Here is a 25,423-nt window from a genome sequence, read left to right as displayed (position 1 = left end):
TTTATTTTGTGGGCTAACGCAAGACGAAGTCCGATAATTATCTCTGTCCTTTATCACGTTTCACGGCCACTCTTTAAATATGGCACATGCGGTCATTAATATCAGTTTTGTGTATGAATCAAAAGATTTTGACGTATTTCTGGAGGAGTAGCTTGAAAATGACCAACAAGGGTTGTGTGAGGTGCTTTTACATAATCAGTGTGTTACAGTTACACTCAGTGGTCGTAATTTCCCAGTTTGAAGCTTCAACTGGGATTTAACGACTCGTTTGAACTCTTCATGCCCTGAGATCACAATTCAAAATGGCCGCCCTGCAACAAAGTAAACGTTGTCTTTTCTGTGTCATAAAGAATAAAATACACAAAATACACAAAATACCGTGTCTCTAAATGGACTTGACATTAACCATGCTAATACAATGTTTTATGTATGAAACTCGCGTGCTAGCTAGCTAGCTATATAACTTAACATTTATCACAGGTTGTTTCAGTGTTATGTGAAATACCGCACAATGTTGAGCTAAATTAGCTTTCTACCTGTAATGCTAACATCCAATACATGCTACGACAGTGTTTTTACGTATGAAATACCAGGTAATGTCAAATAGATTAGATTAGCTTCCTAGTTAGCAATCCTCGTTTTATTGTTAACATTGATCACATGTTTACTACAGTGTTTTTTATGCCTGAAATATCATTAAATGTGCTTTCATATAGACTAGATTGGCTAAATGCTAACATTAATCCCATGTTTCTACAGTGTTTTTATGTATGAAATGTCCTGTAATGTGTTTATCAAATGACTTAGATTACCTTGCTAGTTAGCAAACAGTTGTGATGCTAACATTAATCACATTTTATGTAAGTTTTTTGGATGTAAGACCACGTATTGTTATAAAAATAGATTAGATTAGCAAACCCAGTTACTACACTGATTCCATGTATGTAATATCATATAATGTGTTTACTTAATTGATGATTTTAGCTCGCTGGGACACAGGAGCTGCTGTTTGGTAAACAAGTGTCATGAGATCAGCCTTCATTTTCTCCAGTATAATAATAATCTAAAGTAATAAGGAAGGAAATAAATAAAGATTTAAAAAGAGGAGAAGTGTAGACGAAGGCTGATCTCATGTCATTTAAGTAAATCAGAAAACAACACATTTTAAGTGAACATCAATAACTCCCGTGTGTCATTATGTAAAATCACTCAAATTCTCCCGGGCTTTGGTGTAAGAGAGTGAACGTTTAACAAAGTGACAGAAAACTTCAGTTTCCAGTGAATCGCTGCTGAGTGACAGCGAACATCATCAAGATACTGCAGACTTAAGCTGGTGTAGATTTACTGAGGTGACACTTTTGTGGCTAAAGTGGCTAAAAATCCCTTTTTCCAGGTGAGGTTCAACACGTCGTGAACAATCCCTTTAAACATATATTATCTCTCATTATATAATATTTGGAATGGTCTTTTTTTGTGATTTTCCACCACACATCAGAGCACCGGGTGTTTCCCTGGCCGTCCCTGAACTGTGCTGCCTGTCACCCAACTCGCAGCATGATTTGTGACATCACCGTCTGACCAGAACAATTGCATTAACGAGTGCCTGAAGGCAGCGGCCCGTCAGCCTCCGACACCATGTGAGATCTTTATTAAATTACAATTATGAGACGACAAATCCTCTCATTGTCCCACCTTGTGGACCGAGCTTGGACATGTGCCGCTGTCACATGGACGCCGGGGTGAGTCATTTCTCAAGGACACGTGGCGTCTTTTACCCTCCTGGCGTCCTGTCGTCCATAGCAACAAACCCTATGGGAGAAACTAATTGCTTTGTCAAGAAAAATATTACTTTTCACTAAACCATATATATATTTTATTTTTTATCATCACAAGCAAGTCTTTTATTTAATAAACGATACAATATTAAAGGTCAAGTGTGCCGTTTTTAGCAGAAATTAAATATATTTCACATAACTTTGCTTTAAAATAAAAACATAGACTTTTGTTGCCTTAGAAAAATGGGTTTTGAGGCAAAAACTTCTCTGCAAACAAAGATGAATTTGACTTCTCAAGACTTCAGAAGTGTCACAAACTGAATAAATAATATTTAATACTTCTAACAATACTATTACTACTAATTATACTAAAACACCTGAACCTATGGGAAGCCTAAATGGAGTTACCTGAAACTCTTGATAGGGCGATTTGTTGCAGTCTGCACTCTCACCACTGGATGGCACTAATTCTTACTTGCCGGAACTTTAAGTTTACAAAATCTCAAGCATGTGTTTGTGTCACTTTTAAACAGTTTTTCTGACTAGAAACAAAAGTCAAAACAAAAGAGAAAAAGAGTGATTTTTAAAATCACTGCACACAGGAGTTATTTTTTAAATTTGGCATTACAAATATTTTGCTCTGATTCAAGTCAGTGACACAAACTTACCACAAGGGGCAGCAGTAGACGAGCAGCTAATGTATCCCCGTGAGCTAAAACCGTTGATTTTCTCTATGAAATGTGGTGTGAGAGGGTTAGTGATTAAAATGAATGACTAAATCTATTTTATGAAGTAATTTAATTATAAATAGACATATGCTGAGTCATGGAGGTCTTAATATGAGCCTAATTAGGCTTTTTGTCCTTGTAATATTATTATTGTTATCTATTTTTTTCCACTGTGTCGTCTTGCAGACACACACAATGTTCTAGAGCTTTTTGCAATTGGTTGTTTGGTCATTTCAAAGGTGTGTGTCAGTACCCTGTAAATACCCTATTAGTATGAATCTGTTGCTGCACTGTACATTATTTTAATCATTTTAATGTTGTAGATTATATTTTATGCTCCACTTTAGTCTTTCTATTATTCTGTAATCTGTATTATTTATAATTGGTTCAAATTGTAATTTTCTATGTTTGTCTAACATTTACATACGATTTTGTTTTTATGTACTAAAACACACCGAGTGTGAAATGAACACCTGAACTCCGCCTTTATAGCGGTGAGCAGTGATTGTGATGTTTCCACAGAGAAACCTGCAGTGAAACACTCTCGGGCCCCGAGGCGACGCCTGTGAGCGCCTCTCACTCATGTTCCGCTCGTGACTGATCAAATTACGAGCAGGACATTGAAGAGTTCATTAGCAATATTGTCAAGCAAGTCCGCGAGGACGCGAGTAAACACTCTGACCCAACCACCTGGGTGCATTAGTGTTATTTATGGCCCTGCGTGTAAATATAAATTGAGGTGAATAGGAAATGAAGCCGTCTCTGGGGCGTCATTCAAGTCGTGCTGGCGAGCAGTAATTCTCCGATGCAGAAAACAATACAGTCTGCATATGATAATACACACACACACACACACACACACACACGCTCCTGTGTGAGTGTGTGTGGGCTGAGTCAATCACATATGCAGAGAGGCAGCGGCCGTTTCACAAGGATCAATAAAGTGTATAGGATGTGGGATTTACGACGACATCCTATCGATCAATTAGGAGCGCAGTGGTCGAGGCACTCGCACATGCCAATGGGTATTATAACTAAATCGTAGGTTAGACAGAATTACTGTAGAACACAAGATGAAGTGCAGCACTTTACTCTGACAATTACTGTCGCACCTCCACTGAGGCTGATGAGTGTGGACCAAGACAGACTGACGTCTCTCTCTCTGTGTGTGTGTGTGTGTGTATAGAGGTTAATAAAATGAATGAAAAGGTTTTTCAAAGTGTGGTTTTATGAGGTTCTTTCATCAACGCACTTATTGCTTTGATGAAAGAACCTCGCTTATTTTAACCACTCAGCTTAAGTCTTAACAATATCTTTGACACTTTATCTCACAGTTAAACCACATTTTCCAGCTGAAAACTGGTGATTTTAAACCTGCTCACTCTCCCACACCAAAGCCCATAGAGAAAGCATAAAGTGCCTCGTGTGGTCACTTTGTGCCACTGAGGTAAATATGAATGAAGGATTTCAAATATAGAATTCACTAAATAACACATGTGAACTTTCTTCATGGAGGCAGCAGTGGATCGACAACTCCTCAGAGCTGTGAGGTAAAATCGCATGTTTTCTCTATGGGGTTTGGTGCAGGGGAAAAAAGTTTACAACGCAACATAAACATCAGTTTACTGATGGATAAATTCTGTCTTATTGTAAAATAAGGAAGCAAACATATTGTTAAGATATTGAAGAGATAATTTAGTGTATATTTTATTAGCTAAGTGGCTAAAATGTTATTTTATTGACATGTTTTCACTGCCTGTCAAAAAACCTTGCACTAAACTATTTTTTATTTGAAATTTGATGCAACCACTGGTTGATATAATGCTGAATTCTGTTCTTTACCACATTTCAAACATCAAACATGTCAAATTGTCAGCCTTGCGTTGCATAAGATGGATATTTATCTTCAAATATCACATGTGAGACGGGCCCAGAATGAAGAAGACACATATTTAAAAAAAATAAAAAGCCCTCAGAGGGAATGGAGTCATTTAGTTGAGTTTCTCAGCGAGCGTCTATCATTCAGAGCGAGCTGCTCTCTCTCTCAGCAGCCGAGCTGATAATCATACATATTCTCTGTGCCGGCACTCGATAAATCTCTGTCCCTGTTTCATTCGTCTCCGTCACTCATCAATCACACGACGAGCCGGATGAGACGCCGCCTGCTCGCACATTTATCATATTAGTACCTGGGATGTTTACTGACATAATATGAGACAACAGCAGAGGGTGAAATACCGCCACGCCACATTCCTGAAATTAAAACTCCTCCCACTCCCCCCCGCTGTCAGAGTAGACCACCCTCTGCTGTGGGACTGAAGACCGTCCACACCCTTGTCTCACCTTCATACCAGTCAACGTATTGCGTGTTTGAGGTCAAACTATATTTATATTACAGTGACAACATTTGAAATTTTAAATCAATGATATTTTCTGACGATATATTTAAGGCTATGTTTGTTTAAAATTGGTTTACACGATGTGTTTATGATGATGAATAAATAAAACAACAGTTTAAAAGACTTCTCATGTGCATGAGAGCGAGTGTGAGCGATGCAGCGTTCACAGGATGTTGAGTTTAGAGAAATGGCCACAAGATGCATTCAAGGAACCTTGCAAATTTCATAAATTCTGCAGGGTCCACAGCATGTTTAGCTTAGAGGGACGACAACATGATGCGTTTAACAAAACCTCGTAACTGTCACCACTTATACAGTAAGTATTAGTGTGTTAGAGGAGCGGCTACAAGATGCATTCAAGGACCCTCATCATTTTCATCTTGCCTGTAGAGTTCACAACATGTTGCATTAGGAGCAGCGGCTACGAGATGCATTCAAGGAACCTCGTAATTTCAGCACTTTTGGGTGGTGTCCACAGTGTGTTGGGGTTAGAGGAGCAGCTAGGAGATGCATTCAAGTAACCATGTAAATGTTACTAAATGATGCATTCAAAGAACCTCATAAATGTCACAATTTCTATGTGATCCACAATATGTTGAACTGAGAGGAAAAGATACATGATGCATTCAAGGACCCCCATAATTTGTGGCGTTCACAGCGTGTTCCACATGCGGTCCGGTCACCAAATGCTTGCTGCTCTCTTGTGTCTCTTGAGATTCACTTCTTAGTATGAGGTCCTTGCAGAAGTAAACTAAATTGAATTTATCAGTGCGTTGCTGCTAAAACATTGTTCAGTTTTCTCTGGAAAATCTTTGACGTTGACTGATATTTTTTCATTTCTGATTTTTCTTCCCTGGAGAACGATGCGTAGAGAATTTATCGGCTGATTAAACGTCTTCATTTTTCAACCTATCCTTATTCTACCAGCCTTTAAAAACACACACCGGTGTCTCAGCAGGAAACCGAGCGTCAGACTGTGTGTGTGTGTAACGCTCCCCTCACACCGAAGGTCATTTTCCTTTTCCGCTTTACCACCTTTTAAATTAGAAATGTAATTTGGGGGAGATAAATGCATTCTATTCCAGTTTGCCGTGATCGCGGAGTGCTGCTGTGTGGTGAAAACAGCGTTGCATCCCGATTATTGAATTTTTATGGCCAGGTAATTAATTGCAGATTCCCTGTTTTGTTCTATTTCTTCCCCGGTGACATTTTAATTTCGACAAAAAGCCGCGGTCTCCGCGCGGCCCTTCTCTGGAGATCCTAATGGCCTATAAAACATGATGACTTATAGATATGGCAGAGACTTCACTTCGCCAATGATTGTTTGAAACCTTGCTGATCACACAGAATTTAGTTCCGCCCCCCTCTCCCCTCCCCCCGCCTCCCCCTTCCGCGCCCTGCTTCCTCCCTCCCGCCGTCTCTTTCCCTCCCAACCTCCTGAATTCATTTCTTGTCAATTAAACTGCAGCTACACTGTCCCGTCTCAAGAATGGGAATTTATCAGCGTGTCATGGAGCAGGGATTCATTACTGGACGCGGTCCTGGTAACTCTTCAGAAGCGGCCGCCGGCTCATTATTCCTTAAAGACGATTGTCATTACTTGACCGCGTCCTTGGCTCCGCGCTGCAAGCGTTGCATTTAAGGGCAGCGGGGAATCAATCGTCGCGCCGGCGATGGTGACAGACGCCCATATCTCAAAAGGCGGACAGGTTTGAAGGCTTGTATCATATCAGAGTCCTTTTTGCCGACACGGGGGAACATTAGTTATCGGTCACGCAACAAGAAGCAGGAAGTTTGTTTTTATCCCCCCCTCCACTGAAAATGTCCAGAATATATTGATGAGCAACAATAAAACATCCATCTCCACGAGTATCTTTAATAAAGCTAGCTTTTGCAATTTCTATTTTATTTTTTCTTTAATTGCAGAGAGACCAGTTTTCACAAAAAACATTGGAAACAATCCATCTCGTCTGTAATATCGATTTAATCTTTTAAGATTATGAAGCAAACTCAGGACCCCCATAATTTTCATCTTGTTTGTGGAGCGGCTACGAGATGCATTCAAGCAACTTTGTACATTTCATCTACAAATCCACACGCAGCGCAACAATAGATCATTTCACCTGCACGTTAAAATACTCGTGTTTTTGAATCATAGCTCTTGTGTGACAGACGACCTGAGGCGACCTCGCCGTCTCTGAAAGGCCCCGCCCCTTATTGGCACATACTTTATTACATTTGGTGTAACGATTGCTGGATTACAGCAAACTTTTCACCAAATCAAACGATATTTTGCTCGATCTACGTGGATTTAAGGACTTCCCGATGCTTTTTCCTGCCAACGTGGCGGAATAAACAATGTCAACAATGTGGTGACTACTTTGTTCCGAGATCAAATGAAACTTCCAGGTTTTCGCTCTGACCAGACGCCGTCGTGTCTTACGTACATAAGCACAGTCATGAAGTATTTGTACTTTTACATTACATTACATGTCATTTAGCAGACGCTTTTATCCAAAGCGACTTACAATGGAATCAAGTACAATTAGCCAGGGGTGGAATCGAACTTGCGACCATGATGTCTTTGGTACACAAGGTAGGGTCTTAACCACTGAGCCACTCCACCCCATTACTTTGTTACATTACAACACTGCTGACATGGTCCGTGGTATAAATGCAGAGTTTCAATGGTTGTTTTTCTCCACGCGTTGACCCCGTGATGACCTGTCCACCATGACCCCCCCCCCCCCGCTCAGTGTCAGCTGGGATTGTCTCGTGGGAATGAAAATGCTGCTGCTGCTCTGATGCTGCTGCTGCTGCTGCTGCTGATGCTAATGCTGCTGATGTTGGTGCTGCTGCTGATGCTAATGCTGCTGTTGATGATGATGCTGCTGCTGCTGATGATGATGCTGTTGCTGCTGCTGCTGCTTATGATGATGATGCTGATGCTGCTGCTGCTGCTGCTGCTTCTGTGAAAACCATGTTGTTTCCGTTGACGCACGTGTGTGGCATGATGAGATCTGGTGACGTCTGCTGTGATAATAAAGATGTTTGTCTGCAGATCTGTGCACGGGTGTTTAACCCCCCCCCCCCCCATCACACCACTCTTTTTCTGCTGTGTAAGCACTAGTGTACCCCCCTCCTAACCTTCAAGCGCAGCCTCCGCGCCTCTGTAATGGCTGATGCAGTTACCATATTTCAGCCCCTAATTGGGCTGAAGCCGCACAGCCAATTTGGAGCAGTAGTTTGGAGAAGAGTTCCTCTGCGACATTGTTAGGCACCGGGAAGTCTTCCTGCGGTTGCCAGGTGTGGACTGTAATTGCCTCTGAGTGAAAAGAGCAAGTCGCAGTGCTGCTGAGGTTTTTCCCGGCGATGCGAGAACACTCATCCACAGCAGCGTTTTCTCCGTCCCTGCTCGATAAGTCAATACAGACAAGATGAGATTGGGTGACTTGTCTTGTTTACATCTTTTTTTCGCGGGGTTTGTTCTCGGGGAGTCCTGTTGCCCCGGGAGACGGCGTTTGTTCTGGTAAAAAGCCGTCGCCGCGGTGACACATTACTTACCTGTGTTGTACTCGCGTGCGGTGAATGCGCTCCCTCTCCCGTGACGCGTCTCGCTGTCCTGACCTTAACGCGCCCGCGCCTCCGAAGCCTCGATGTATGGCAGCCATTTTCTGGCCAGCCAGTCATGAAGGAGGCAGGAGATGTAAATGTCAGCCCGCGTCTCCTTAACACTCAATAAAGGGGCCGGGGATTGGGCCTCACCACTCTGCCAGTCGATTGGCCATCTAATGAGCAGAGGCCGTACCATCACTCCACAAGATTCACTGCTGTTTGTGCTTCACCAGAGGCTCTGGCTCAGTAATAATTCCAGCAGGATAAATGTTTTCCCGATAACAAGCTGAAATAACCTGTCGGGCTGAAGTTGATGTAGACAAGAGGAATCGCACAATTAGTGATCAGCGGGGATTTATCCTGGTAACCGGAGACAAGAGGCGGGAGGAGCCGAGTCCTTTTCTCCGCCCGCCAAACACCAACACCACCTTGCTTAGATCTGCGTCTCCTGCCCACAAACATCATCAGTCACAGACCGCCGCAGTGTTTTTACCTCTAAATGCCCCCGCGCTAGCGTTTAGCTTGTTAATGTAATTGAAGTCACTCTGCGGGAGGCGGTCACAGGCGATGAGACAACGCTTCCTAATCTCTGCTCATCTCGAGGATACTTCCCACCTCGACGACGCAGAGGAATCCATTTAGAGAACAAACATGAATCCTGCGGCTCGACCTGCGAGGGCTTGTTAAATCCACAGATTAGGTGACCAGTGGTCAGATTTCTGCTTTTAGTCCCATCTTTAATTAAATGTTACCCTTCTCATGTCAATGCTATTATAAAAATATGTTTTTCCATTTTATTTTACTGTTAAACAGCATTTTATGTCTAGAAATGTAAGTACTGAGAAAATCTGTGATTTAAGCTGCTGCTGCTCTGCTGCCCCGTGTGGTCACTTTGTGTCACTGAGGTAAATCTGAACGAACGATTTTTAAATGCTGAATTCACTAAAATAAGACATTTGGACTTAGTGATGGAGGCAGTGGATCAACAGCTTCTGTGTGTGTGACGTTAAAATCACTGCTTTAGACTTTGGTGCAGGAGAGTTAGTGGTTTACAAACTTTAGATTCTGGTCAGAAATGACCTTGTTAGAGTAAAATAAAAGGACAAATGTCTTAACATAGCATCAATTTAAGCCGTTTGTTAGCAAGTGTCCATGTGTTTGGCTGGTTTTTGACATAGGGGGCGCTCACACCACAGTTATGACCGAATATAACCAGACTTCAAAAAACTGAATTATCACTTCAAATTTGAACTTAAATATCCATTCAAGTGTGGGGGGTTTATTTTGATAACTGTAATTTGAAGATATTGATTTTGACATACATGAAGAAAACATGTTTGACAGGTTCTGTTACGTTTATATTGTCACCACTTTGTAAATGAACGTTTTTGATAAACTGGAACATTTTACACAAAATCAGAGACAGTTTAAGGAATAACAGAAAACGTCTGGTCCCACTGAAGTGGACACAATCGCTTTTATTGCCTCTCATTAGAATTTCTGATTGTGTTTGCTAATTGCCTCTTTCCCTGGCTATAATTTTCAAATAAAGAGCATATTTAAGTATCCTTAAAAAGACTGTGTGGGACCACTACGCCGCCGCCGCCGCCCACATCCCGTAACACTACAGAACTCTAACGTTGATTAATAACAACCAATTTCATCATAAAGAGGTAGAACTAGTGTTGCCGTTGTAATTAACCTTTAAGTGTGATGGACCTCGCCGTATATCGCCCATTTCTATTACTGACCCACATACATCACGGCGCACCACGCAGCGGCCACCGCCGCCACCGCCGCCGCCTCCTCCTCTGCACGTTTGGGAACCGTCCCAGGAGCCTCGACACACACCGGCGTGTGTGATGACATCACATCCTCACGGGAGCGCGAATTAGCTTGTTTTTAGACGATCTCTCACGTGTATTTTCCTCTACAAAAGTGTATCATTTAAACCATTAGCAGCAGTAGCAGAGCAGCAGCATCAGCAGTAACAGCAGCAGCAGTAACAGCAGCAGCAGTAGCATCAGCAGCAGTAACAGCAGCAGCAGTAGCAGCAGCATCAGTAGCATCAGCAGCAGTAACAGCAGCAGCAGTAGCATCAGCAGCAGTAACAGCAGCAGTAGCAGCATCATCAGTAACAGCAGCAGCATCATCAGCAGTAGCAGCAGCAGCAGCAGCAGCAGCATCAGTAGCAGCATCAGCAGCTGCAGCAGCAGTAGCATCAGCAGCAGCAGCAGCAGCAGCCGCTAACTCTTTCATCAGCATGAAGTGTATCATCCTCTCCCCAGTGGCAGCAGCAGACTGTGAGAATACATTTCATTGAAGGTAAAGTATGAGTTAATTTATGCTGCTAATGTATAACATTGATTCTCTGTGGGGAAAATAAAAGGACAACATATTTTCAGGGCCCACATCATTAAGGTTTAATAATTTAGACCCAGTTAGTGCGATAATAAATATACTGCGGGGACCGCAGTGAGCCTTTCGGTGATGAATGCAATTAGAAAACGTTGCACTTACACAGAAGAGTAATATGAATGGAGCGTATAAATTAATTGGAGTTGGAGGAATGGTCTGGCCCTGTGGTGTTTCACGGGAGGGATTTAAAAAAAAGAAAAGAGCTTTATCCAGAAAACCAAGCGCCCTGTGCGCCGAGTTTCCTTATCGATATGTGCATCACAAACACATGGACTATTTCTTTTTTACAAACTTCCCTGTGAAATTTAAAATTCCATGGCTTTATTATACGAGAGTGTCTGGACAAATGATGCAGCTATTAATAATATTTATGTTACATTTAAACTGAAAAGAGTGATTTTAGTGCAGGTGTTCACTGGTCCACTGCTGCCTCGTGTGGCAAGTGTGTGTCACTGAAGTCAATCTGACTTCAAACAGAGGAGTCACAGAATAACACATTTCACTCACCAGTGCTCACTGATGTAAAATCACTGATTTTCTCTATGGACATTGGCGTGGGAGAGTGAGAGGTTTACAAAGTTCAGTTTGGAGTCAGGTTTATCAGCAGTGATCTGGGCGTGTTGAGGCCAATTTAAACCCAGGAGAGTGAAACGGTGCAATACCACTGGAAATCGTGGCGGCAGTATGGAGTCAATAATCCAATCAATCAGGAAAACTACCTTTTATTCAAGGGTCTATCCGGCGAAGTAAGTTGTCAAATGTTGCGGCAGAAATATTAAAAATGACGCTCCCTCATTGGCATCACCAACAAGTAATAATCCCCATTAACAGGAAGGCTAACGTTCAGTAGGCTAACATTCCACCATCAAAGACACACGGTGCTATGTAGGCTAGTGATTTTTGACTGCCGTAAAACAGTCAAAAATCAAGTAAAAAAGTATCTCTTAGTCCAGTTTCAATCAGACTAACATGTTTACATGTATTTTAGATTTTATAAGAATTTAATTTTTAATTTTAAAATCTAATAAGAACTAAGAATTTATATATCTATATAAAATAGTAGAGCATCGTCAGCGTAGAGGAACACAAACTCGACCAGGACTGAAACCACGGGCTGTAAAAGTCCAGTTACTTTTAGGATTATGTGATTTACATTACGCTGAATGGTTACCGTGGAATTATTGACCATTAATTGCAAAAATCTATTTCCCTAACCACCTTTAAGAAGGAGAGAAGAAACCTGGAGTAACGTCACAAAGACTGTGCAGAAACTATCATAACAACACATTTATGTCAAAATTAAGAAACTGTTCACAATTCAAAGAATGTCTGAAGTATAAATCAGATTTAGTACTTTTTCAGTCAGACTAACATGTTCACTCCAGTTTTCCCCAAATGTCATGTAAACATACTTAATATGTCAGTACCTCATAGGATCATACATTAAAACACTTAAAAAAACACTTTATGTTTTAATTAAATTCATTTTTTATTTCATATTAACTTAAGTTTAACACTATTTCAGTGTAAACAGGGTTATGTGTTACTTAAGTAACGTGTTAGAATGATGATGTTGTAACACTGATGATGAAAACAGTGAGTGTTCCCAGAGCGAGTTCTCACACCAGGTCACAAAGATTAATAGTACGTCGGTCTTGAAAAATGAAAATCAACGGTATCCAAAAGCTCCTCGGGATTAGAACCCCCCTCGAGTCCAGTTGACTCTTTATGATGCCATTTCCTTTTATTGTGGAGGTGAGAGCTGGTGAGGCAGATATGGGATCCGGGTTTTGGTTTATGTGCATAAATCTCCTCCACTGATCCCCACACTCACGTGTCTACTGACAGGAACACGTCTCTCCTCTTTGACCAGCGCGGAGGACAGTCGGGTGTCGCTCCCGCCTCGGCCTGAGCCCCCGCTCTGTAATAGCTTGTAGAGTCATGTAACACCTCTACGTGTGAGCGAATGCACAAATGTGTCCGAGAACCTGCTGAGTGAGTTTACGCTGGCCGTTAATCACTGTCCGGGGCAGTTGGCCGTGGCTGCCGGGGCAGGTGGGCCTGTCAGGCTGGCAGCGCTGAAACCAGAGCCCCCCCGGTGTCTGTCAAGTCCCCACATCATCTGGTGCTTACCGCGGTGCTATTTTGACTGATACTTTAGATAACAGTTGAACTGGCCTCCGAGGGCCGTAATTAAATCCCAGTGAACAGACACGTCAGATTTAAACAGGAAGACATAATGTTTTCATTCATCTCTAGTTTCCTGACAGTGAAACACGAGTTGCCTGTGAAAGTGGATCTCTTTGCTCTTCACTGTAAATACATGATATATGTTTTTTAATGCTTGGTTTCATGAAGTTCTGACACACAACGACCACTTTATCTCGACCTTTTTGACCGGAAAATGTGTTTGTTTGTGTGTGAACGTTTACTCGCCAACACCAAACACAAAAACAGAGAAAATGAGTGATTATACCTCACAGCACAGAGCAGGTGTTGATCCACGGCTGCCTCCATCACTACGTTCAAATATGTTATTGAGTGATTTCTGTGTTTTAAACGACATTAGTGACACAAAATGACCAAATAATGCAGCAGTTAAACGACAGCTTCTGTCTCTCAAACCAGCTTAAAACCATGATTTTCTCTGTGGACTTTGAGTGGTTTGCAAGCTACAATTTCTCATTATAAATTAAAAACATTTGGAAGTAGAATACTGTACTGAGCAAAATGTATAAAAAACACAAATATTACACTACTGCAGCTCTATAATATAATACATAATAAGCATGAGATTTGAAACATAAATCTCTGGTAGATCTGGAGGAATCCAGTGTGGAGCGTAGCAGACGTGTCCGTGCAGCTAAAGAGTGGTCATGTAAAGGTGCCGTTCTTAAACCAGCCTGACATTTAACAAGCTCGCTGACGGACAGAGGGTCAGGAGCTGAGAGGCATTTTCCACTGTAAGTTAACACTGAGCAGTCAAGTGGCTCTGACAGGAAAACATCTGTGACCCCTGCAGCTGACACGGACTCCTGTGAACCACGGAGGGAAAACCAGAATCTTTAATTGGGCTCAGGATGTTTGAGTGTAAAAACTGTTATGATCTGCCCCTGTGAGGCATGAGGACGTTTCATACAGTGATTTAAATTACACCTGTTTAAGTTTGTAATTCCTGTGATTTTACTTCCTGTTTTATTCTGTGTCTTCACAGAGTCAAGAAAGATAAACAAAACGCAAACTTTTCTGTGTAAGATACGAAAAATAATGGACCAATTTTCATTAAAATGTTAAATATTTTATATTTTTTCACCGTCAATTTGTCCTTAATGTAAATATATTACAACAATATTAAACACAACACATACATTCCAGTATCAGTTAACAGAAATGCACAGCTAGCTGCTAAATGAAGCTGTAATGGCTATGTTTGTTAGCTGATGTCGCTAACAGCTTAATAAGCATTTAAATGTTAAATATTTTTCACACTTATGGTAAATTTGGCATAACTCTCAAAATATTAAATCAAAAATAAATACTCCACTGGAAACTGCTGACTTAAGCCATAACGGCTTTGTTTGTTAGCTGCTAATGGCTATACTGTAAATGTATACGACGCAAAACACATCATTTCCAGTCTTAGTTGATATAAATACTCAGCTAGTAACGGCTAACTGAAGTTGTAGTGGCTATGTGTGTTAACTAATGCCGCTATTTTTCACAGTAAATTTGTCCTATTACATCAAAAATAAAGCAAACAAACAAGTAAATTCCAGTGACATAAAGACACTAATACATCAAACTAAAGCGAAACATGTTTTTCGGTTATCAGATGACATAAATGACTCCGCAGGAAAATGCTAACTGGAGCTGCAGTGGTTGTTTGTTAGCCGACAATGCTAGTTTGCATGAAATGGGATAAAACGTGAAAAACATGTGAAATGAATATAAAGGTTCGTACACAGTGTGAGTTGTTGTGTCTGCGATCATGTAGTGACACACACATGCTAGCATGTTCCCCGCTAGCATGTGTGTGTCACTACAAGTGGAAAGTTTTGAAAGTATGTTTTTCAGTGCATGTTAAGTTCATAGAGAATTCTATAATTGTTTCCAAGTTTCCAAAACTATTTTCCCCGCTGTTTATATTTCTTGCATTGGTTTAAAGGAACAGTTCACCCACAAAAATGAAAACATACTCGTTTACTCACTGTGCCGATGAGATGACAGGGTGGGTGACGTGTTTCCACATTTCCATGTTGCCTAATCAAAAATAAAAGAACAACTGAATGAAAAACTAAAATGTGCCCCCTGTGATGTTAATTCAACCCTCCAAATAGTTTACTTAAATCTGAAACTCAAAATGGAGTTTACAATACACAACACACAACACACAACACACACACACACACAGAGAGCTGCTGGTACTTTAGAGACAGACAAAAACACTCATTGATTGGTGAAAGTCCAGCATTATTGACTTGTTTAGTTTCTTCTTTTTCCTTCTTTCATACGTGGGATCTCTTATGGATTATATAGGAGAGATGAACACAAGCCTCGGGCTTCAGCCTTTCCTCTGTTAGTGGGTGAGAGCACACTTGTGTGTAAATATCTTTTTACTTTTATATTTACACAAATGTGCTTGTTAAGTGCATAATATATCATAAGGACTGGAAACTGAGGTGAACTCTCCGCTGTCTCCCTGCACCAAAGCCCATGGAGAAAATCAGTGATTTTACATCACAAAAACAGGAGTTGTTGATCCACTGCTGTTTCCATGAGTGAGTTCAAATGTATTATTGTGTGATTTGGGCATTTGAATTCCATCATTTCTATTTATCTCTGTGACACAAACGTGTCGACCAGCAGCTCCTGTGTCCCCGCGAGCTAAAATCGTTGATTTCCTCTGTGGACTTTGGTGTGGGAGAGCGAGCGCTTTACAAAGCTCAGTTCCCAGGCGGAAAATGGAGTCTGACAAACACAACCTGAACGATCCTCGTGAAAAATGGCTCGGGGCAGAATGTAATACATATTGCTCTGCATGCAAAGAGGTCATTCCTTCACTCGTATTTCATCATGAATCACTTATAACTCAGCCGGGGTTTGATATCGTCTCCCCGAGTTTCTCTGCCACAGTTCCACTGAAAACTGTGATCCTGTGTAATGAGAGTTGAGGGTGCCACGAGAAATCACAGTCATAAAGTCACATGCTGTAGATTATATTGACAGCGCACACACACACACACACACACACAGCTCTGTTTAGAGTCGCGTTCCTGAGGGCGAGATTTATTGAAACGCCACTGACAACACGTCCTACACGGCCTCAGACCTGCGTAAGTGGCCAGCCGGGTATTAATAGTTGGCATGGGAAATGTAAATTATTACTCTCTTACCAAAAAAAATGTCATTCAATCCCTCCCCCGTGTTTGCCAGGCTTGTGCAGTTGAACCCTGCGGGGTAAATCAAGCCACATGTTTCAGCCGGAGAAATCTTTCAAATCCACCAGCTCAGCAACGACCAGATCAACTTATCAATCAATCGCACGCGGGACTAATGGTTTCACGTCCTCTACTCTGCCCTTAGCTTTCTTCAGAGGTTTAAAGTGATCGTTCTGTTCTGTACGAGGAAACTTACAACATGAAGAAGAAACCTGAAACATCAGTGTCTATGGGAAAGGGACGTGGACCTCCATAAATACATTTTTCCTGCTTTATCCATCGTTCCAGCGCTCACTCTCACACACCAAAGTCCAGAGAGAAAATCAGTGATTTTAGCTCACGTGGACACAGGAGCTGCTGGTCCTCTGCTGCCTCGTGTGGTCACTTTGTGTCACTGAGGTAAATATGAATGAAGTGACAAAATCAGACATTAGAATTACAACTCCTGTGTGTGTGATGTTAGAATCACTGAGAGTGAAATGTTCACAAAGTCGTACAAACTTCAGCTCCCAGTCAAAAAAGGATGTGATAATATTCTCTTAGCGTAGCCACCATGTGAAAGGGACAAGATACTGAACTGTCCCTTTAACAAAGACACTAACGCCTGTCACTGGAGACACTCTGGGCCTATTTCGAGTGGAGATGACCCCGAGGTCAAAGGCCGCGTGAAGATGAGGTCAAAGTGTGGAGGAAGGGCTCGACGTCGTGTGAACATCAGACCGACATGTGACTCGAGCCGTGTTTTCAGCCTTCAGTGAAACTTCAGCAGAAGATGATGATGATGATGAGAAGAATATTCTACGTAGAGCCACGTAGAGAACTCTGGCGCTGACAGTTTATAGTCGGAGGTTTCAACTGGAGAATCAATAAATTGCATTAATTAATATTTTCGAAAATGTTGTTTTTCATTAGCTTGGAAACTCCGAGCAACCTCCGGCACACCTGGAAGTGCAAAATACATATAATACAAATTTAAAGGCAAACGGTGAGTTTAGAGAAATGGCTACGTGATGCATTCAAGGAACCTTGTCATTTTCCTCTTGTGTGCAGAATTCACAGCATGAGTTGCATGCGAGGAACCTTGTAAACGTCACAATTTCTACGCGATCAGAATCATCAGAATCAGAATTGTTCTGTTACAGTTGCTTCATATCAGATCCACAGTATTTTAACTAAGAGGAAAAGCCACATGATGCATTCAAGGACCTCCACGATTTTCATCTTGTCTGTGGAGTTCACAGCGTGTTGTACTTGGAGGAGCGGCTACAAGATGCATTCAAGCAAATTTGTAAATTTCATCCGCATCTCTACATGCAGCCCAATAATTAAATGCTCGCTGCTGCCATCTTGTGGTATTTGTTTATCAAGGCCATGCTGTCTATACTCTGGTAACTGTCGATAATGTATGTTCTATTTTAACTTTCTATAGTTGCATTGTTAATATTATTGTCGTTAAACATATGTTGAAACGCATGTTAATTATTTATTATCTTCATCTTTGTCTTTGCTGCTGTGACGATGTTCATTTTCCCACTCGTGGAACAAATAAAAGACTTATTTTATCATTTTATCTTATCTTTACACGTCTACAGAGTTTTACCGTGTTTCTACGGTAGCCCACAATGGACAAACTACTCAAGTTTGAGTTTTGACGCTAACAGAAGGCTACGTAGCTTCAGGGAAGAGCAAGGCTGCAACGTAAAACTTGTTCCTTCAAGAGGTCAAGAAGGTCAAACATCTACTTCCCTTTCTGTGTTTTTTTAAAGTTTTTTGTTTAAAAAGCGAATCACGCTGTGATCCAGGAGAAATGAAGAGGTCGTTAGCAGCGACGACACGTTGGGGAATTCTCTAGGTAAACATGATTTAGTGATAAATGAAGTCAAATGTGTCGTCGTCGTCGCCGTCCGCTCCGTGTCGTGAATCCTCTGCTGAAGCGTTCATGAGGAGAGGAGCAGGATTCCCTCGCCGCTCTGTGAACATCTGCTGCGCCGTTTATGCAGCTGATGGATCAACAGAGCAGAGGTGCAGGTGTTTGAGTCCAGAGCCAGAAGACATCAAACCCAAAGAACCTCCGGCCAAATCCACCCGAGCGCTACAGCTGAGTGACTCACAGCTTCTCACAGATAATAAAACAAGCAGAGAGTTTACTTAAGGTACAGGTGGAGCCTGGTCCGGCTAATTGGATGCATATGGAGAGGAGGTTAATGAAAGAATTTCCACAATATCTCTGTGGAATACCAAATGAGGACACAACAGCAAAAGGAAATTAAAAATGATTGGAAGCAGATGGACTGGCCTTCCACTTCTTTCCTTTTTTCCGGGGGAAATTTATTAGCGCCATGAAAGAAACGTGTCTGTTTATGGTTTGGCTGCGGCGGCGATGAATGGCCTGCTGAGTCGTGCTGGTGTTAGTTTATGACGGCCTGTTCATTATTCATAATTTAGACGCCGTTTGTTATTGATTCTCAATTTAGTGTGATTTATCGGCGCTTGTCGGGTTTCATTCAAAACGCCACACGTTTTATTTCAGCCGCCGCCGCTGCAGAGTTTATGGAGAATACAAACAAAGTTGGGTTTGATATTTGGATCCAGTTTCATTTGTGGCTCATTAACAAACAGGCGCCTCACTGTAATTCATTAGTTTCTGTTATTTTCTTATTACCGACGACAATAAAAGGAAATGTTGGAGAAAACAACATCAGTCAAAAAAACACATGAAAGTTCAGACACGGTTTCACGTTCACTGTGGTCGCCTAGCAACAAGCTAACATTTATGTCACTTTGTGAAACGCTTACTCTCCCACACCAAAGCCCAGAGAGAAAATCAGCATTTTTATTTCGCTGGTCCTCTGCTGCCTCGTGTGGTCACTTGTGTCACTGAGGTTAATCTAAATCAAGTTTTTCAAAAGCCGAACTGACAGAATAAGGCATTTGAACTTAGTGATGGAGGCAGCAGTGGATCTACAACTCCTGTGTGTGTGTGTGATGGGCTTTGGTGTGGGAGAGTGAGTGAGTGAGTGAGTGGTTCAAAAAGTCAGTTTTTCTGTTGGAACAGTGAGATAAAGACGTGTAGATGGTTCTAAAGATCCTGTGAGTTTTAGAGGATCTTTCATTGTAAACTGAACACAATATTCAAAATGTGATGTTTTTATGGATTAAATCCACTAAAAAATAAGAAGTGTTGTGTCTTCACAACTCTGCTGCCATGTTGGACCACACCTTCACCCCCAGACACCGTCAGATCCAGCACTGGGCCTTTAACATGGAATATACTTTATCTTTTTCTTTTTTCTTTTTAAAGGCTTCAAATGGAGAGTGAATTTAAATTTGACAGATTATTTCTGCAGATTTATACATCGTTCCTCCAGATGATAATAACATGAGTTGTTCTGTTGTAGAGAAATAACTTTACTGTGGAGTAAAAAGCATTCAGCCAAGCTGTGTAATAAGATAAAGGTAATGTCTGGAATTCCAGGCTGGTGTTAAATCTAAAAACATAAAAAACTCGCTTTACACCTTTGGACCAAATGTACAAGACCTTAAAAGACTTTTCATTTCTTTACAGAAAAACATGTTCACTCACACACATATGTGTGTGTGCATATATATATATATATATATACATATATAGTTACATATATACTGTATATATATATATATATATACAGTATATATATATATATATATATACAGTATATATATATATATATATATATATAGAGTTACATAAAGAAATAAGAGTCGTGCAGAGATGTCTCTGATGGACGCCGTGAGAATTGTGAGAAGAAAAACAATTCTCACCTCGAGATAAACAAGAGGCATCGGCAGCAGCGAAAGGCTCTGCTCTGTCTTCCTGCTGCGCTCAGCAAACAGTTCCACGCAGGACGAGCAGGAATGAAAGCAGTGGAGACGCTTCACCCACTGTCAGAACACCAAGAAAAGAAAAATCACACTGTTTTTTGGGAAACGGGGAATTTAACGTCGACGGGTGAAGATGCAGAAGATGAAGCTGGAATCAGTGGAACAAACAATGTTTGTTCTCAAAACAATAAAAAACTTAATCAACCAGGAATAGTCAAATTAACATTTCAACTTGTTAATTGGGTTGTGATTATTGCCGTGGAAACCAAACACGGTTTGATCTGGATCTAAAAAACCAAACAAACATCCGTTTCAAGTGTCAGCTCGACGCTGGCTGACAAACACGAGCCGTCCTGACAGTCTGAGGGTCAGCGACGCTCGGCGAGCCGACACCTGCCACGACAAACAATAAGAAGAAGAAGAAGAAGAAGAAGAAGAAGAAGAAAGACCTTGTTCTCGTCGCTGAGGGAGAATTAATGTGGAAGCAAATGAAGACGAGAAGATTCTCCTCTGTGTTTCACCAGCGTCTGATTGACCCCAATTATGATGTAGAAAACATGGAGGAAACAGAGTTTAGTCGGGTGTTAAAGTTAAAGTAAAGACGTAAAACTCATCAGACACTTTGTGACAACGACGAGTCTTAAAATGTTGCTTTTAAGATTCAGTGTGTATAAAAATGGAAAGAAGGGCCTGGAAATTCGCAATTTGACTGGTGCCATGACGACGGGCTCATGGACCTCAACTGAAGGTTGTTACGCGTTCACTCTCCCACACCAAAGTCCACAGAGAAAATCAGTGATTTAAGTTTCGCAGGGACACAGAATACAAGCTCTGACCACTGACGCACATGAAGGAAACTTCCTGTTTTGGGTGTTCCACTTCCTGCAGGGAAGAGGGCGGGTCTCTGTTCTCACGTATCAAGTTTCAGTTGGTGTCAAAAAGTGTAAATGTCATATTGTCTGCCTCCACCAGGGGGAGCTGTTTTTTTTCTCTGTAGAATTTTTCCATATAGACGTCTTTGGGGGCGGAGTGTCATCAATGCTAGCAGGTTTGGTTCATGTCGGTCACAACGGTTTTGGGTTTTTTTGCACCGTGTTTTCACCAAATATGAGTTAGAATACGATGATGTTTGGAACTGTTGTAGTAAATGTAACGTGTCACACGCACACACACGCACACACACGCACACACACACACACACAGGCGACAGTATTTCACTTGTTTCCTCCATTAACCGTCCACATGGAAATCAAACGCAGACAAGTTGACCCCCCAAATGTTCACGTACTCCGGTTTCCTGCGTGTGTGCGTGTGCGTGTGTGTGTGTGTGTGCGTGTGCGTGAGATGATTTATGTGGAATGAAGACATTTCCCCTTTGACTAGCACATTTGTGAAACAGGTATGTGAAGGATGTGAGGAGCCTGGTACGGGAACCTCCCTCTCTCCCTCTCTCTCTCTCCCTCCCTCTCTCTCTCCCTCTCTCCCTCTCTCTCTCTCTCCCTCCCTCTCACTCCTCACTGGTGGGAGCGACAGAGGCCTTGTCACGGTTACAAAGCGTACCTGCATGTGCGCTGGATAATCAGCAGACCCTGAGGATGATGTACGACTTTCATTACCCTTTGGGACGGGGCAAACTAAATGAGGACACAGCTAATTGCCGTGCAAAGCAGTCTGGCGTGATGGGGGAGAAATGCAGCCTCTCTCTCTCTCTCTCTCTCTGACTTGGCCATGGTGCAGTTGTGGGGGGAGTGTGATCTCCTGCACCTCCTCCTCCTGCACCTCCTCCTCCTCTTCCTCCTCCTCCTCCTCCTCCTCGCTGCCCGCAGGAGTTCACTGACTGTCCATAAATCAGCAGCTGCTTACAGCTGAAACTACCCTGAGTCATCAACATGCAATAAGCTGAGTGACAGATTCTATCCTGACTACATTACACTCTTCAGTTTCCAACACTCCTCCTCCTCCTCCTTCTCCCTCCTCCTCCTCCTCCACTTTCTTTTCCCCTCCTCTCTCTCTCTCTTTTTCTCGCCTCAACTCGACGACATGTTGAACGTCTTAGAAACACGTCAAACTCATTCAAAGCAGGTCGAGGATAAAACTGAGATAATGATGAGATCTTCCTCTCTGCTGAGCGTTTAATAGAGAGAGAGGGTGAGGAGGGTGAGGAAGGTGAGGAGGGTGAGGAGGGTGAGGAGGGAGGAGAGAGAGTAAAAATGAAAAGTGTTTCCAGCAGCAGTGAAGTTCTTCTGGTAGAAGCTAATGTCTAAAGCGACGAGGTTAAGTACGCTGGCAGCGCTGACGCTCTCCTGCTGACATGCCACCTGATATTATGGGATAGCGGTCAGGTTGGGTCAAGATGTTTGTGTGTGTGTGTGTGTGTGTGTGGATCGTTCCAGCTGTTGTAATCTGAATGTGAAACATTAGACTTTCAGATTAAATCAGTCAGTGTTTACCAGATTAGCGCAGCTCAATCCTCAGATTAGCGCAGCTCAATCCTCCCTCTGTCATATTCACGACCTGCTGAGTCGACATTTTCTGAAAGCTTTCAAGTTCAGGATGAGACGTCCACTTCAAGAGGCGTGGACGGAAATGTCTCCATATGCAACTGGACACACCCACTATTTACTGGTGTTGAAGTTATTGAGATTTTAATCTCAAATGTATGACCCAGCATCTTATTATGAGATAATATCTCAAAAGTATAATTTAGTATCTCATTATAATGAGTTACAATCTCAAGAGTACGACTTCATGTCTCAAATCAATGCAATTTGATCTCAGTTAGGACTTTTTATCTCAGGTTGAGATTTTATCTAAAAATAATGATATTTAATCCTAAAATTATGACTTTTATTTCACGTTCAGATTTTAATCTCAAATCTATGACTTGGTATCACACATGAGATTTCATCTCGAAATTAGGACCCAGTATCAAAATATTATGAGATACTATCTCAATATGATTACTTCGTATCTCATATTCATGAGATTTTAATCCCAAAGTGATGACGTAGTATCTCATATTCATGAGATTTTAATCCCAAATTTAGGATTAAGTATCTGATATAAGATTCATCTTTGAAAGGATGACCCAGCATTTCATGATTATGAGATAATATCTCAAAGTTATGATTTAGTATTTCACATTATTGAGATATTGTTTCAAAGTTATTCTTACTTTTATGACGTTCATGGTGTAACTTCCACAAACACTGGACCTTTAAAAGTTTCAAAGTTTCAAACTAATCCCTGTGGTTGTTGTTTAAAAAAACACAAAACAAAATCACTCCTCGTGTGAAAAGTTAGTCGACAGGATACAGGATGATATTTTTAGTCGACTGTATAATCCTGAACTTATGAACTGCTGTAAAAAAGAAAACAAACATATGTATATATCGTATTTGCAGCGCGCTCACATTGTCATCGCCTTCATTTGTACAAATCAGATCCGGTGTGAGTGTGTGTGAGTGTGTGTGTGTGTGTGTGTCAGTGCAGCGGAGAACACGGGGGTGAATGAAATGAAGAGACGTGAGGAAGAGGAGGAAGAAGAAAGACAAGCATGGGTGTTTTTCTCAGCTGCAGCGAGATGACACGACACGATGATGCTCTGACACGTCGGGATGTTCAGGCCCCCACACACACACACACACACACACACACACATACACTCTCTGTCTCTGTCCACTTCATCGTGGTCGCCCCCCCCCCCCCCCCGGTGCAGTCTGGGTATTGGAGTCTGGTTTAGAGCTGGAGGCAGAAACACAGACAGAGAGGAGACTAATTGTCAAGGTTATGCCTGAGGAAGATGATTGATGGCAGGCTGGGCTCTGCTGTCAGCCTGTCAGGAGCACGAATGTTTAATGTTCTCATTATTGGTGACGCTGTTGTGTATATTTCTCTGTCAGCGCCGCCGAGCCATCTGAACTGCCAAAGCACTTCAAACGCCTGCAGGTCATTTATCTTCCCCTGACGCTCCCAATGCTCAGCCTCAGCTGAGTGCCAGTGATTTGTTATGACTCCAGAGCTGGCTGACAGACAGCTCCTCTGTACGCTGAGAGGAGAGAGGAGAGAGGAGAGGAGGCAGGAGAGGAGGCAGGAGAGGAGAGAGGAGGCAGGAGAGGAGAGGGGGGAAAAGAGAAGGAATCCTTTTTGTCACACTGTGAAAACATCAATGTTGCTGTAATGGGCTACAACTGTCAGCGGAGGCCAGCACCTGACAGTTGTGTGGCCTCACTAATTTGCAGTCCTGGTGACTCTCTCTCTCTCTCTCTCTCTCTCTCTCTCTCTCTCTCTCAGTTTAGATTTGGTTGCAGTGTCACATACACACACACAGGAGGACAGAGGAGGAGACAGAGGAGGAGACAGAGGAGGAGACAGAGGGCTGTGCTAATTGAAGACACCTCATCGTTTTGTTTGTGGATGAAAAGGAAAACAAGACGTTTCCGCCTCGTTATTAAAGCACCAGTACGCGACACGCGAGTACAAAGTATACGACATCTATCGCATATTTCCTAAAACGTAATTCTCCATCGTTTGTTTGCTCTTTTTCCTACTTTTGAACTTTTATTTTATTTTATTTTAATCTGTTTTTTAAATAATAATAATGATTAAAAATGACATTTTTCTTCTCAGAAGCTCAGTAAAGTCACTAAAACTTGTTTAATTTAATTTTAATGTTTAATTTACACATAATATTTGATTGTAATTAATATTTAATGATCATTAGTGTTCAGCTCTGATCACACACCCTCGTACATACAGTAGTGTTTGTACTGGTGGTACACGCGCCACAGTTTGAGAACCACAAGGGACTATAGAGAATATATATATATGATTTTTCACAGTGTCACAAACACCAGGGGGAGGAAGACGCAGCTCAGAGACACCGTCCACATCACGGGGGTTAGGAGGAGGGAAGGAGGGAAGGAGGGAGGAGGCAGAGGAGGAGGTGAGGAAGTGGGAGGTGCATGAGAGAGAGAAGAAAATCCGATCTTTGTTTCCTTTCCCGGCCGTGACATGATTAATCGTTTTCTTCTGATCTAATTTTGGAACATGAAAAACAGCACATTTGTCTTGAAGAGAAATGACGCGACGCCGCGCAGATGGAAAATTCAAACCCCCAAAAAAAGAAAAAAGATTCAAGTGAAATCCACTCCTTAGACCTAATCATGAGCTGTACATTATACTGTCGT

This window comes from Solea solea, chromosome 15, assembly GCF_958295425.1.
Source record: "Solea solea chromosome 15, fSolSol10.1, whole genome shotgun sequence".
Taxonomy (NCBI): domain Eukaryota; kingdom Metazoa; phylum Chordata; class Actinopteri; order Pleuronectiformes; family Soleidae; genus Solea; species Solea solea.
Note: the sequence above shows the minus strand (reverse complement) of the source record.